The sequence below is a fragment of the Canis lupus genome, chromosome 28 (assembly GCF_003254725.2).
Source record: "Canis lupus dingo isolate Sandy chromosome 28, ASM325472v2, whole genome shotgun sequence".
Classification (NCBI taxonomy): Eukaryota; Metazoa; Chordata; class Mammalia; order Carnivora; family Canidae; genus Canis; species Canis lupus.
This window is the reverse complement of record NC_064270.1, coordinates 11,172,537-11,187,443: the sequence shown is the minus strand read 5'-3', so window position 1 is coordinate 11,187,443 and position 14,907 is coordinate 11,172,537. Positions and strand designations below refer to the sequence as shown.

The 14,907-nt window shown below is 46.4% G+C and overlaps 2 long non-coding RNA genes across 2 annotated transcripts; one reads left to right on the top strand and one right to left on the bottom strand.

Annotated features, from left to right (window-relative positions):
* The first annotated feature begins 132 nt into the window (after positions 1-132).
* LOC118352641 (uncharacterized) lies at positions 133-7,828 on the top strand. Its single transcript, XR_004810089.2, has 2 exons — positions 133-504; positions 4,831-7,828. It is a non-coding gene; the product is annotated as an uncharacterized LOC118352641 (long non-coding RNA).
* Positions 5,378-8,442, bottom strand: LOC125753902 (uncharacterized). Its single transcript, XR_007406694.1, has 2 exons — positions 8,226-8,442; positions 5,378-5,751 (listed from the first exon to the last, which is right to left on the bottom strand). It is a non-coding gene; the product is annotated as an uncharacterized LOC125753902 (long non-coding RNA).
* Positions 8,443-14,907: the final 6,465 nt, after the last annotated feature.

Sequence of the window (14,907 nt, the reverse complement as noted above, 5' to 3'; positions counted from 1 at the left end):
GTGGGGTGGTGGGTCCGCGGGCGCCTAGCACTGGCGGCCGCCGCTGCGCTGTCCGCGGTGCTGATGCGGGCGCCGAGCCCGGGAGGCGAGGCCGCGCCCGAGGCTCTTCCCCGCCCGCCCGCCCGCCCGCCGGCTGCCGCCGCTCCTGCAAGCAACAGCCGGGTTTATCTTTGACAGCGGCCGCGGGAGTGGGGGCGGCAGGGGGAGGAGGGGCCAGGCGCCTCCGCGGACCGGGAGGGGGAAGCGCGGCCCCCAGACTCCGGCGCCCGCCCGCCGGAGAGGAGCCCCGCCCGCGGCCAGAGGCCCCGCTCCCGCCCGGCCCGGCCCCGAGGCCCCGCCTCTCCTGCCCGCCCTTCCCCCTGGTAAGAGCGCCGGGAGCTCTGCACTCGCTCCGCGGCCTCCTGAGACTTCCAGACCCAGAGAAGAGGGAGGCGGGACGGTTCTGGGGCGAGACACGCTAGCTGGCGGAAGCTGACCGTCCTCCACGCGGCCGCAGGCCCCCAGGTGCGGCCTCCTTACCTTTCCAGCACCCCTCCCCCAACTCCTCCTCCACCGTGGCCCAGGCTTCCTCTACGGTATTTTTTTCTGTGCTTTCTCCCCGGTTCCTTCTCTGTTCCCCGCTCCCCAGACTTGCATGGGCATTCCCTCCTCTCCTCATCTCTTCTTTTCTCTGCTTTGAACCCTGTTAGCTAGAGGAGGATCCTGCAGACCGCAGAGAATCATTTCCTTTCTTTTTTTTTTTTTTTAAGATTTTATTTATTTATTCATGATAGTCACACAGAGAGAGACAGAGAGGCAGAGACACAGGTAGAGGGAGAAGCAGGCTCCATGCAGGGAGCCTGACGTGGGATTCGATCCCGGGTCTCCAGGATCACGCCCCGGGCCAAAGGCAGGCGCCAAACCGCTGCGCCACCCAGGGATCCCTCATTTCCTTTCTTTAAATACGTGCCTGCATTTCATCCCCCAGAGAAACCCTGGGGGTCCCTTCTTTCAGGGAGCTCCAGAATTTAAGCCAGTCTCTCCACTGCTCTTCCTGACCCTGGCCCTACTCCTACTCTTTCCTCTCTTCCCTGAAATCCCAGCGTTTACATATATATACACCACCACCATCACCCAGAAAACACGAGCAGATGGTGCCAAACTGGTTTACCCAGGATGTCGGGTCTGGCCCTGGTTGCTGCCTTCACAACTTTGACCTCATACCTTCCAACCAAGTGACCTACCTATTTGCTTAATAAACAAAAAGGAAACACCAACACAAGTGCCTTTTTACACACCCATAACACCCCTTGGTCTTTTGGGGAAGCTGAGTCTGTTCCTCTGCAGCTTGCTACTACCTGAGGGGCAACAGCAGCCACCCACACAAAGGGAGAGATGGTCAGCCAGGAGACCTGGAGTCTGGCTCAGGCTCCTCTAGTATATGACCTTGGTCAAAATCTTCACCTTTGAGCTTCTTTCTGTAAAATGACAGTTGGACTTCACTAGACTATTTCTAGGGTCCTTTTTTTTTTCTTCTTAAACCTTTTATTTTGAATTTTCAAGCATACAGAAAGGTTGAAAGAATAGAATAACCATACTCTCCACCTCACTTCAACATTTGTTAACATTTTGACACATTTTCTTGATAGATATAGATTATTAGAAAATAAGTGACACTGAGAAGTTTACCCTTCAGTTTTTCTCCATGCCTCTCCTCAGAATAAGGGAATCCTACCTAACCACAATGTTATCATCACACCCTTACAGATTTCATATTGTCTAATATTCTAAGGTACTTTACTGCCCATAAAACACAATAGCAATGGCCTCTCAGAACTTTTCATTTTTAATACTAACACTCATTGAGCACTTACTAGGTACCAAACCATATGCTATGTACTTTATATGTATTGTCTTATATAATTTTCACAATTACCCTTTGAATTAAATGCTATTATTATCCTTTTATTATTTCCACTTTATAAATAAGAAAACTGAGAAAGTTGCCCAAGGTCATGTGGCTTGTGAGAAATGGAGGCAGGATTCAAATACAGTCAGGTTCCAGAGCTTGTGTGGTTGCTCCTCCTAACTGTACTGCCTCCCTTCAGTATCTCATAGACCAGCAGAGCAGTAACCATATCTTCAGCTGCCTATTTCACAAATGGATACACTGAGCCCTAGAGGATAAATGACATGCCAAAGAAGTTAAAGGCAGATGTTTCATTCCGCCTTAGAGTTTGGCCAGTGATTTGGCATCAAGGAGCAAACTGAAAATCTCTGCGAATCCCATGGTGGTCATTAGTATTAAATAGTTGCATAATCTGATGATCTCCACGACACCTCTTCTAGTTTCTCACACTTGATTTTGATTATACTAATTAAACTATCTAGAAGGGACACCTGGGTGGCTCAGTGGTTGAGCGTCTGCCTTCGGCTCAGGGCATGATCTGGGAATCTGGGATCAAGTCCCACATCGGGTTCTCTGCAAGAAGCCTGCTTCTCCCTCTGCCTATGTCTCTGCATCTCTGATGAATAAATAAATAAATCTTTTAAAAATATAAAAATAAAAAAATAAACAACTATCTGGAAGCCACTCTATCTGATAACAAAAGACCTAGATGAATCCATTCAACAAATCTATTCATTCAATGTATATTTGTTGAACATTTACTATGTATCAGACACTGTTCTTGGAGCTAGGGCTACAGCAAAAACTACATGCACAAAGACTTAATTTACATATTAATGGGGATAACAATCAATGGCAGATAAACAAATCAGTATAAAATATGTTGTGTTGTGATCATTGCTAGGAAGAAAAGTTAAAGCATGATAAAGAAAAATGACAGAGGAGGGTTATTTTTTAAAGGATAGTCAGGAAAAGTCTTTTTGATAAGGCAAAATTTGGGCAGAGGCCTGAGGGAAGTGAAAGAACTTATCATGCAGGTAACTAGAGGAAGGGTGGATAGCTTAGAGGACACTCCAAGAGCAGATGGCAGGAGTGGGCTTGGCATGTTTGAAGAATAGCAGGGGGATCAATGTAGCTAGACTGGAGTGGGCAAGGGGAAGAAAGATGGGAGCTGAGATCAGAGGAACCAGGTCTTATAGAACTCGTAGGCCCTGATAAGAACTTTGGACTCTATCCAGAAAGTGAGATCAAAAGCCTTAGAAAGCTTAGAGTAGAGGCATGGCATTATCTAATTGCAGTTTTTTAAAGACTACTCTGGATGCTAGGGCTAGGATGGGAGGAGGAGGGAAGGGGGAGGAAGGCAAGGATAGAAGTAGTGATACCAGTTAGGAAGCTGTTAAAGTAGAGTAGGTAAGATATGATGGTGGCTTAGACTAGGGTAGTAGCAATGGAGGTTGTAAGAAGTGTCCAGACTCTAGATATAATTTGAAGGATCTGATGATAGAGTAAGAGTGTGGTATGAAAGTGAGTCAAAGAGGATTCCAAGTTTTGAAGTCTGAGCCATTGGAAGAAAGGAGTTGCCATTTACTGAGAAGGGAAGCATAAGAACTGAGTAGGCCTGAAAGGATGGAGAACACAGAGTTTTCTTCAGTCGATTTAGGTTTGAAATTTGATGTGCATATTAAACATCTAAGAGGAATGAGCACTTGAGTTTCAAGAGGGAGGTAGAGGGTTGGAGATGTAACAACAAGGGCCACCAGTATGTGAAGTGCTTAAAATCATGGGACCAGATGAGAACATCTAGGGAGTGGGTATAACTAGAAAAATTGCCTAAGAACTGATCCTGGGCACTTTGTTACTTACAGGTTGGGAAGAACCAGTGAGGTAAGAGGAGATCCGAGAGAGTGGTGCCGGGAACCAAGCAAGAAACCTGGTAACACAGTCTTACCAGCTGTGCTGAGACCTGCTCATGTGCAGAATAAGATGAGGACTGAGAAATGACCATTAGACTTCACAGCTAGAAGATCATCACTGATGAGCTTGATAAAAGTGGTGAAAGGGATGAGATCCTGATTAAAGTGGGTTTCAGAGGCTGAATGGAGAAGAGGAAGGAGAGCTACTAAGGAGGCATTTTGCTGTAAAAGGGAGTAAAGAGTAGCACAGTGGCCTAAAGGAAAAATGGGAGCAAGGGGGAGGCTCTTTTCGGATGGGAGACATTAGAGCTTGCTTGTTTGCTAATAGGAATCATCTAGTAAAGAGGGAAACACTGATGGCTCAGGAAGGTGAGGGTTAATTGCAGACACAAGCCCTTAAGAGGTTAGCAAAGGATGGGATCCAGAGCAAACATAGTGGGGATGGCTTTAGAGAGGAGCACAATTTTCCACCATGAACAAAGTGGAAGAACAAAGTAAATGGCCATAGATGTGAGTAAGTTAGGAGGCGTTGTTGTACAAAGACCTGAGCTCTACTTCTTGCTCCTCTTCAACCAGCCAGAGACTTCATGCACCATGACCTTTCTTGAAAAGTCCATTCAGGGATCCCTGGGTGGCACAGCGGTTTGGCGCCTGCCTTTGGCCCAGGGCGCGATCCTGGAGATATGGGATCGAATCCCACATCGGGCTCCCGGTGCATGGAGCCTGCTTCTCCCTCTGCCTGTCTCTCTTTCTCTCCCTCTCTCTGTGACTATCATAAATAAATTAAAAAAAAAAAAAAAAAAAGAAAAGTCCATTCAACCATTACATATGGAAAGCTTGCTATGTGCTGAACATAGTGCTGCACTTTTCTTGCGTGGCCCAAAAAGAGTTCTCCCTCCCATGAAATTATAGGACTAGGACTCTATGAAGAACCTTGAACTAGGCCATGATCCCTTTTAATATCTAGTTCCCCTAAATGGAAAGAGACTTTAATAGCCTCAGCCTTTTATCCTTACATTGCCTCCACAGTTGCTACACCAATCTTGACAGACCTCAAGGCTTAGAGACCATGGAGAGAGATCCACATTTGGAGTGGGGAGTTTCATACTGGCTGACTCAAAGTCGATGGGATGCTACAGGATGGGATGTTCCCACACTCCAGTCATCTAGACTTTAACTCTTGAAGCAGAAGAAGACGTTGAGATTTAATCTGACTAATCATTATTACCCAGCTGCCTTGGGACAAGCCAGTCCTTTGCAGGAGCCAAGCTCTTTGATGTTTTTGTCATAAATTAATAAGTTCACCCACAAAATAACATCAAAGAAGATCTACTAACTAATTCATTGTTATCATCCTCCTGTCTGCGGCTATCTTGGAAAGTCCCCAAAAAAAGGACCACAGCCAGAAAAAGAAACCAAGATTTGGAAATTATGATCTCTGGAAAGAGATGAGAGAGAAATTAATTCCTGCAGACTGCAGAGGAGACAGGGAAAGAGCAAATCTCAGAGAAATGAAAAAGCTGGGGAGACGGATTTTCAACATGTGGGTCTGTAAGGAAAATGAATGCATGAAAGCTTGAGGGGGAAACTGTGGTCTGGAAAGTCTTTAATGGTGTGATCTCAGAGCACATTGTGGGGACTACAAGGAAGTATGTGGTAGGAAACAGTGCCCCAGGAGTCAGATGACGTGGATTTCAGCCTCTGGCTCTATTTACTATGTGACCATCAGCAAATCGCAATATTTCTGAACTTCAGTTTTCTGATCAGTAAAATGGTGGCAATAATGCTCCCTCGCCTGATAGGATTCCTCCAAGTATAGGCGGTTTTCTCTAGATGTTACCTGACTCTTCCAAATTTCGTATTTCAAGAGGAAAACAGGAAAAGATTTATGGAGATGCCTTGCTGGAGATCTTCCCACAGCAACATTTCTTCTAGGCCAAGCAAGATTTCCTAAAACAGAGAACAGCAATTGTGCTTCATTTAACTCGGTGAGCAGCTACTGAATACCCTACACCAGGCTGAAAAAAAAAAAAAAAAAAAACACAGGGTATTTCTAATCCCTCAAGGACACCAAAATGTTAAGTGGTGACTATGGTAAATGCTAAGGTGTAGAGAGCTTCCTCAGAGTTGGGGTCCAGGAAAAGTTTTACAACTACACAACATTTGAGCTTGGATTTCAAGAGTTGGTGTCATATCTCCAGAGGACGGATGAAAGGACATGGTGTGCAAAGGCAGGAAGGCATGACAGTGCCTGGGAACACAGAACGTCTGGAACCTCAAAACTCAGTAAAGCAGCTACAGGGATGACTGCAAAGGCCCCAGAAACATGAATGGAGGGGACTCACCCTAAAAATAGTACCAGAGCAGGAAAACGGTGACACATGTCTAGAAGCGCAGTCACTAGGAGGTGACTAAGCTAATAGGGAGTTGCCTCCCTTCTTTGACTTCATTCATAGTCTGCCTCCACTTCTCTCTCCTTTCTCCCTCTGCCTCCCTCTCCCTCCCTCTCCCTCCCCTTCTCTCTCTCTCCCCCTTAGAGGAGGTGGAGTGGGAAGCAAGTGTCTATAGGAATTCACAGCTACCACAGGAGAAACTGCAGATTCTAGGACTATTAGCCAAAACCCTCACCTGCTGTTATAACAGCCACTGTGCTGGGGGTTGGGCAGAATAATCAAAAGACCCCTGTTCTCCCAGGGCCTCCAGGGGCCCTCTGAAATAGTAATCATCCAGTGACTGACTGACTGACTGCAGGTGTCACTACCATGCCAAGCAAACCAGCAATAAACTCACCAATCACGGCAAACTATGGCCAGCTGGGGGTAAACACAAAGCTTCTAAGTGATGACAATTCTCTGAGGAAGTAAACAGGCATGAGCGTAAAGGGTAACAGGTGCTCATAAAGCATCACTAATTATGAGAACCAAAAGAGATCATAAAGTTCAAGCCAATTTCAACTGCAGAACCCTTTGTTCAAACAAACTCTTGCATAAAAGTCAGAGATATAAAACAAATAAAAGAAAGGGAGGCACAGCTTACCTACTCTATGTCCCCACTCTCTATATCAGCCCCCAAGACAGCCCTGTAGACACTCCCTGCCCAGGGCTCAGTAGAATAGGGTTTCTTAATCATCAAGGTAACACAGGCCTATGGTTTTAAAAATTAAAAAAAAAAAAAAAATTCAACCATACCAAAAGATTTATAATAAAGGGCAGGAGTCCCCTGCCTACTCTTATGCCTTCCTACCCTCCATTGTTTTTCCCCTAGAAGAAATGACTTTTCACTCTTTTAGCTGTTTCTCCTTTAAATTCTTCCAATAGTTTCCTTTACATTGCTAATTATATACCTGTACTTCTATATCTTGATTTATTAACGTTGGAAACCTGTCCTGTTTTTCATACTGACAGAAGAGAACTTAGCTCACACTGCCACCCTCACCTCCCAATATAGTTACAGCACTATTTGAACTTAATTTTTATTTTTATCAAAGTAACACGTGCAATTAGTTTAAAATTCCAACCAGCAACAAGGACTCCTAGCAAAATGAATAAACAAAAACAAGAAAACAGAAGCTGGGTCCTATCCCTTCCTTCTTCTTGCCCCCTATCCTCCTTCCTACCAAGGTAGGTTGGCTCATGGGATTAGAGAACGTCTCTGGTTCTCTTCCTTTTCTTTCTTCTATAGCATTCACCACCTTTTCTAGCAAACAATATAACTTATTACGTCTGTTTGTCTTGCCTGCTAAATTATAAGCTTTATTATGTTCTTTGTTATGCTCACTGATGTATCCCAAATGCCTAGAATAATGTCTGACTCAATAAATATTTGTTGAATTAATTAAAGCAAAATTCTCTGGAAAAGGGAGAGAAAGAAATTGGCCTTTTTTGAGATACAACCAGTCATTTTACAACTGATTCATTCTATGGGAAGGAATGGATATCAATGAAAATTTTAATTTATAGATGATATAGAATTCTTCTGGATGGTGTAAGGGGGTGCTACAATAAATAAAGACCTCAGTTCAGACCCACTTACTGGTTTTGCATGTTTGGACAAGTCCATCCAATCACCTCGGAAAGAAAGTAGCTATTTGCTTAGGTTGGTAGAGGCTAGGTGGGAAATGAGTGTTGAGAAGTGACCTCTGCCAACCCCACTCTCACAAGGACATGTGCTGTGCAAGGAGCAGAGATGCTTTCTTCAAGGGTGACAGCCACCATGGGTCTCAGAGCCAGAGGCCATGGAGCCAAAGGCTGAGCCCTGGACACTGCCAAGAAGAAGAGAATGAAGCCCTGAACCCAAACACCCCACACTGTGAGTCCTGCCTTCCAGAATCATCTCAAAGCCCATCAGTCCCAAGAAGACTTTGCTGAACCACCTCATTTCCAACATGGGGCCTTATAGCTACCTCTCCATGGCTTTCACCTTACCATGCTTTGCCTGGTAAACCCCTAGAGAGTTTTTGGAATTCCTGACCACTGGCCAGGTCACAAGGCAGGTTCCACTGATTAGAATGTTTCCATGGTCTTCAGAGTTCTGCCAGCCACTCCACCATTCCCTGCCTCTGTGTCATCTACTCCTCCTTCTGGGCCCCTTGATATTTCCCTGTATCCAAAACTTCCTTAGCTGAAAAAGTATCATCATCTCTTCATTAAGGCCACAAAAGCCTAGGCTCCTATTTTCCCTGGGCCAGCCCATATGTCCCCTGCCCATCCCTCCCAGCCCCTTCTAGGCATTTCTCTCCCTCACGCCCTCCATGCCAGCCATAGCCATAATGGACTTCTAGTTTTCAGTCCCTCATAGGTACTACATTCTGTGTCCCTTATGAGCCTTCATATATGTTCCACAAGTAACATTCTTTCCCTCTTCTTCACCTGGATAAATCTTTCTGGGTCCCAACTTAAAATTCACTACCTTGGGTAGTATAGTTTTTATTTTCTTTTTCCATACATTTTGTTTGTTCTTGTACATTTATTAAAATGTTATTCTTTATTGAATCTGATAATAAAAAATTGAGAACTGTAAAGTATAAAATTCAATAAAATAAAAAATAAAATTGACTCCCTTGGGGAAGTCCTCCCTGGCACTTTAGCCATGGTTAGGTGCCCCTATTATGAGCACCCTATACTTCCCCTACAAAACAAATCATACATTCTAAAATTCATTTGTCTTTCCTATTAGACCATAAGCCCCTTGAGGGCAGAAACTTTGTCTCCTCAGCTGCATTCTCAGTGCTCAGCATAGTACCTGGGATGTAACAGATGCTTAATCAATACTTGTACAGGAAGGTAGGTTGATTTATAGGACAGAGGATGTCTCCATTCAGTTTTCCAACACTGAGCCTCAGGCAGGGAGAGGCATGGTTTAAATTGTAAAGGACTTCATAGTCTCGTTTGGGAAACCCAGCTTAAATACCATGACACGGACACAGTGAGCAGATGACAGATGCCTCAGTGACCTACAGAGGCAATGAGTGTCATGGGAAAGCTGAAGTGGGAGAGATCCCAGGAGTCTGGTGACTAGATCCCGCTCCTGGCCCAAAAAACCAGACGTGGATTCTGAAAGATGAGGTGTTTCTTACCTAGAGGGTAAGAACAGACAGATTTGGACAAATGGGCAACTGGAAGTGAAGAAAAGGGAGGTGTATGTGAAACAGCAGACCATATTGGCTGATTGGAACTGCTCTAGACAAACAAGGCTGGAGCCAGATAACACAGAGCCATTAAAGTGAGGCAATGGGGAGCCTACAAGGGGGCCCAAAGAGTGGAAGCATAAGGAAAGCAACGTACTGGAACAGGTCATCTCAGGAACGGGAGCATCTCAGAGAGGGAATGGAGGAGAGGGGCTGAAGCAGGAAGGAAGCTATTGTGCTAGACAGAGGGGAGAAGATGGGTCACTGCCTAGGAATGAGGGCAAAAGGACAGATTCAGGAAACATTTTAAATGGAGTCGCCATAGGCCACTGCTTCTGACTGAGTACGTGAGATGAAAGGAGGTGGGGAGGTAGACAAAGAGAACGCAGGACTGTCCATCCATTGCCACAGCTGGGAGACGCCATGGTCAGGAATGACAAAAGCAGATTAGGAAACTCTACACCTGTCAGATGTAAAGAATAGAAGCTTCTGTGATTTTTTAGGAATAAGTACAAGACTGTGGGTTAAGACTTGAAGGGGATCTCTCTATAAAAGTCACAGTTGATGCCATAATGCATCACTTGACCTTGGAAGAAGGATAAAGAAAAACCATGAGAAAGAGACTGTCTTGGGCAAGATGATGCAATTGAGGCACACCGGGTAGCTCAGTTGGTTAAGCATCTGCTCAGATCATGATCTTCGGGTCCTGGGATCAATCCCCACATCAAGTACCCTGCTCAGTGGAGAGCCTGCTTCTCCTTCTCCCTCTGTCTCACCCCCTACTCATGCTGTCTCTCTCTTGCTCTATCTCAAATAAATAAAGTCTTAAAAAAAAAAAAAAGATGATGTAATTAAGTCAAAGATACGTCAATTTAAATCCCAGCTGTGTCATTTACTAACTGGATGACCTTGGTCAAGTTCATCAACCCCACAGAGCCTCGGTTCCCCATCTGTATGGTGGGAATATAAATGCTATCACAAGATGTTTGTAAGCAGTGAACAAAATGACCTCTAGAAATAGACAAGTCCAGCTCCCAGACTGAAAAGGTGTTCAGCAAAAGTAGATCATGGTGGGAAGGAATCAGTGTGAGAAGAAAAGAGTGTCAGATTAAGACCCAGCACCCTGGAGCATCACAGAAGCCTGAGGAGGCAGAGTCCTCTGGAAGCCTGAATGAACAATGTCAGGTATTATAGAAAGTTCAAGAGGAACTGGATTGACAGGAATTACATTACTGATTCTTCTGAAAATGTGATTTTGAGGAGTACAAAAAGAACTAGAGAACAGAAAATCAGAAAAAAGCAAGGGAAAGAAATCCACACAAAGTCACCTCTATCACTCGGGATGTTTGGGTTGCAAAAGATTATCCCACAAACATGGTTTGGGCACTAAAGACATTTAATTAAACAAGAAGTCTGGAGGACAGCAGCTTCAATGCCACCTGCTTAGAATCGCCCTCTCCAGGCAGCCCCTCTTACTCTTTGTCCCTGGACTCTGTCCTTGGCCTCCTTGTATTTCATGTGTTCACCTTCATCTGTTGCTGGTATGTTTGTTGCCCCTTTCAAGCACTAGAACTAGAACATAAGCTCCTTGGGGGCAGGGATGATATGCCTCTTGTTTACCATAGTATTACACTTCCTAGCTCTAGGTCTGGCAAGCAGCAGGTGCTTAATGTTTGCTGAAGGAATAAAAAGGTGGACCAGGGTGGGGAAAGGAGGCTGAGAGGGTAAACGTGGAGGCAGATCCAAACTCACATCCCTGCACTGAGAGGGCACCATCCACCCCTCTGTGCCCAGGAGGATGTTTGGTAAGCCCCCTCTGCCTTCAGACTAGTATGCAGGCAGCCCTGGGTATCTGGGAAGGGAGGAGTGAAGGCTTTCCAGATGCCCCTGTGATTGGCAGCCTGGACACAACTCTGCCCAGTGAGGACCCCATCCCTCTTCTTTCTGCTCCTAAGGGGATCTTTCCTGACAGCCGAACTAAGTTCTTGGCAACCACCAGTCCAGAAAGATACCCTGAAATTGGAAGATGTTCAGAGATGAACTGTCTGAAATGATGCAGGAACAGGGGAAATGGAATGATTATAACAGACAAAAAGACCCACCTCTGGGCTTTGCCAAGTTGAGCAGAATAGAATAATTGCATGCAAGACTCCAAGGGTGTGAAGCCCTTACTGGAGAGGGAGGAGAAACACAGAAGATGACACAAGAGGGTGTAATTATGTGAAATGGAATCTGATGGGAATTTTAGGCTTAGTGGCAGGAACTATTCCCTCCTAGTGAAAGCTCTGAGGTTGGGCAGCAGTTTCCTAACAGAAAGAGTGGGACGCCACCCCAGAGGCATTTAAGCTCATCTTAAGCCAAGCCTGGGAGACTCTACAAGTATAGTGGTCTCATTCTAGAAGGAAGAGGTAATCTGATGGCAGTGTAGTGTAATGGCACTTGTACAGGCTCCGTGGTCAGAGAGAACTGGCTTCCAGTATCAGCGTCTGACTGGTAGGGTGCCGTGCTGACAGCACTGGATGAACAGTTAGGAAGCCTGCATTTGAATCCCAGACTACTGTCTTACTACCTGTGTGACACTCAACAGGTCATTGTCCCTCTCTGGACTTCAAGTTCTCCATCATCTTAAAGAGAAAGGTGGGCCTCATGACCCTAAGAGCTTTCCCAGGCTGGACACCATGCTATTTGCAAATTTTCCAGCCTTACAGCTGCTCATAAATGTCTAGATTTCTTTCCCTCATTAGGGTCATTTTATACACAAGACAGCAGGAAATTGGAACACTTCCAAAGCCTCTGAAATTGAAGCTGCTGAATAGCAAAAGTTCTGGCCAACACAATGGGCAGGGATTCGGTCATAGGCCCCAGGGTGGCCCACCTACCTTATCAAGGGCCCCATCTTGGAGGAGCAGAAAGGGCCAGCTGGAAGGACCAAGTGGAGATGGTCCCCTCTGCCCCCATGGCCCCAGTCCTGCATAGAGATCCACAGCCAGATAGAAGCTGGGTCCTGAGGAGGAGCCCTCGCCTCATGGACAAGACAGGTTCCAGGGGACCGCTGGCCTCCACCTTGCTTTAAACCCTGGGATGGGGATCCCTGGGTGGCGCAGCGGTTTGGTGCCTGCCTTTGGCCCAGGGCGCGATCCTGGAGTCCCGGGATCGAATCCCACGTCGGGCTCCTGGTGCATGGAGCCTGCTTCTCCCTCTGCCTGTGTCTCTGCCTCTCTCTCTCTCTCTCTCTGTGACTATCATAAAAAATAAAAAAGAAAGAAAGAAAGAAAGAAAGAAAGAAAGAAAGAAAGAAAGAAAGAAAGAAAGAAAGAAAGAAAGAAAACCCTGGGATGGCTGGGTCCCGCCTGTGGCTCAGCACTCAGCAGGTAGAGGACAGACCCAACACCCTGCCACAGCACTAGCATCCCATTCACTGGCCCTCATCTGCGTATAACCCTGAGGTAAGGGCCTCATTTAGAGTCTTTCACTTAATCCTCACAGCCCCCCAAGGAGAAAGGTGATACCTTTGCTATGCCATTTTTCAGATAGGCAAGCAACTTGCCCAAGGTGACACAGTTAAGTCGTAAAGTCTGTCCAATTCCCATCTGTCTTAAACCAGATCTCGTCCTCTTTCCAGTAAGTCTCCACTTCCCTGGCATGACTTCAGAGACTAAAGGTCAGTGTATTCCAGAATCCCACCCATGGCAGCCTGCAGTTCCATTAGCCACACATCCAAATTAAAGTGTTCTATCTCTGAAGCCCAGAGGGGACACGACAAACAGGAAATGTATCAGATTGTCAGCCATTCCAACTGGCCATAAGCAAATAGGACATGGAGGCAGCAAGTTTGGGTAGAGGCTGGGACCAGGGCTATTGAGAAGGAAGGGGATCTCAGAGATACTCAAGGAGACACTCCTACAGGAGGAGGAGTCTGGCCCAGCGGAATGACAGAGTGACCCAAGTGACTGTGGTACTTTTCTCCCACGCTTAGACTCAGCCCAGTGATCTAAAGAGTGAGGATGCATAAGGCTAAGGAAACTTTGGAAAGACCTCAGGCTGGGGTTCCAGCTGCATGAAGAGGGCTGCAGGGCAGCCCCGGTGGTGCAGGGGTTTGGCGCCGCCTGCGGCCTGGAGTGTGATCCTGGAGACCCGGGATCAAGTCCCACATCGGGCTTCCTGCATGGAGCCTGCTTCTCCCTCTGCCTGTGTCTCTGCCTCTCTCTTCGCTCTCTCTGAATGAATGAATAAATAAATCTAAAAAAAAAAAAGAAGAAGAAGAGGGCTGCAGCTGGGGCCCTGCCCCCCGGATCCAAATCAGGACACACAGGCTCTGGAGCTCCCAGGCACTGGTTTGCTTTGGGATCTAGGGAGCTGCCTCCGGAAAAAGATGGGACACAGGCTGCCAACCATCCACCCCACGCCTCCACCCTTGAGTTTACTGAGTTTTCTGGCAGGGAGGGAGCCCCTCAGCAAGTGGAGGGGAACATGTTTTGAAATAAGTGGGCAGGCCTTCAGAGAGGGTTGCAGTGGTTGGCTAGAAGCCTGCAGCTCCTGGGCTTCAGTTGGAGAGACAGGAGGGACTGAAGAAATGCCTTTCGAAGAAGCAAGGTGAGCTCAGAGCCCCTGTTGTAGGGCCACTCCTATTAGGGAAGGCCAGCCCCTCCTGCCCTCTGTGCTCCAAGACAATAATATAAGAAATAGCAACATGTATCACTGAATGCCAATTCTGAGCTAGATGCTAGGGATACAGCAGAGCACAAAACGGACAAGAAGCCCTGCCCTTGTGGGGCTTATGTTCTATTGGGAGTGATGAGCAATACATGATACAATATATAGTATGTTGGAAGGTGATAGGTAATAGAGAAGGGATATAAAGGAGGGGAGGAAGAGAGGGGGTGCTGATGTGAGGGAGGGGAGGCAGCTGGCAATTTTAGATAGTTTGGCCAAAGACCTCACTAAGGAGAGGACATTTGAGTAAAGATGTGAAGGAGCTAGGAAGTAAGCCATGTGGATTCCTGAAGAGGAGCAGCTTGGTAAACAGAAAAAGCGAGTACAAAGGCCTTGAGGTGGGAGTAGCCTGGCGTGTTCAAGGCATGGCAAAGAGGTCAGTGTGGCCAGAGAGCAGTGACAGAAGGGAGGCCGTTATCAGACTGGCGGGAAGAGGTTAGAGGAAGGTCAGGCCATGTAGGGTCTGGAAGACTATTACAATGACTGTAGCTTCCAGAAGCCCCTAAGGCTTGTGAGCAAAGGACAGACATAATCTACACCGTGTTTTCACTGGATCACTCTTGCTGCAGTGTTAAGAAGAGACAAAAGTGGAACTGGAAAGCCTGGTCATTATTATTATCATTACCATCGCCATTAACGCCACCAACAACTACAAGAGCAATACCAATTATTCAACCCGTGTCAGGTCCAGTGCCCCCCATTTTATTTTCATTAGCTAGTTTAAACCTCATGGCAACGCCGTACAGAGAGAGGCCCTTATTTTTCCC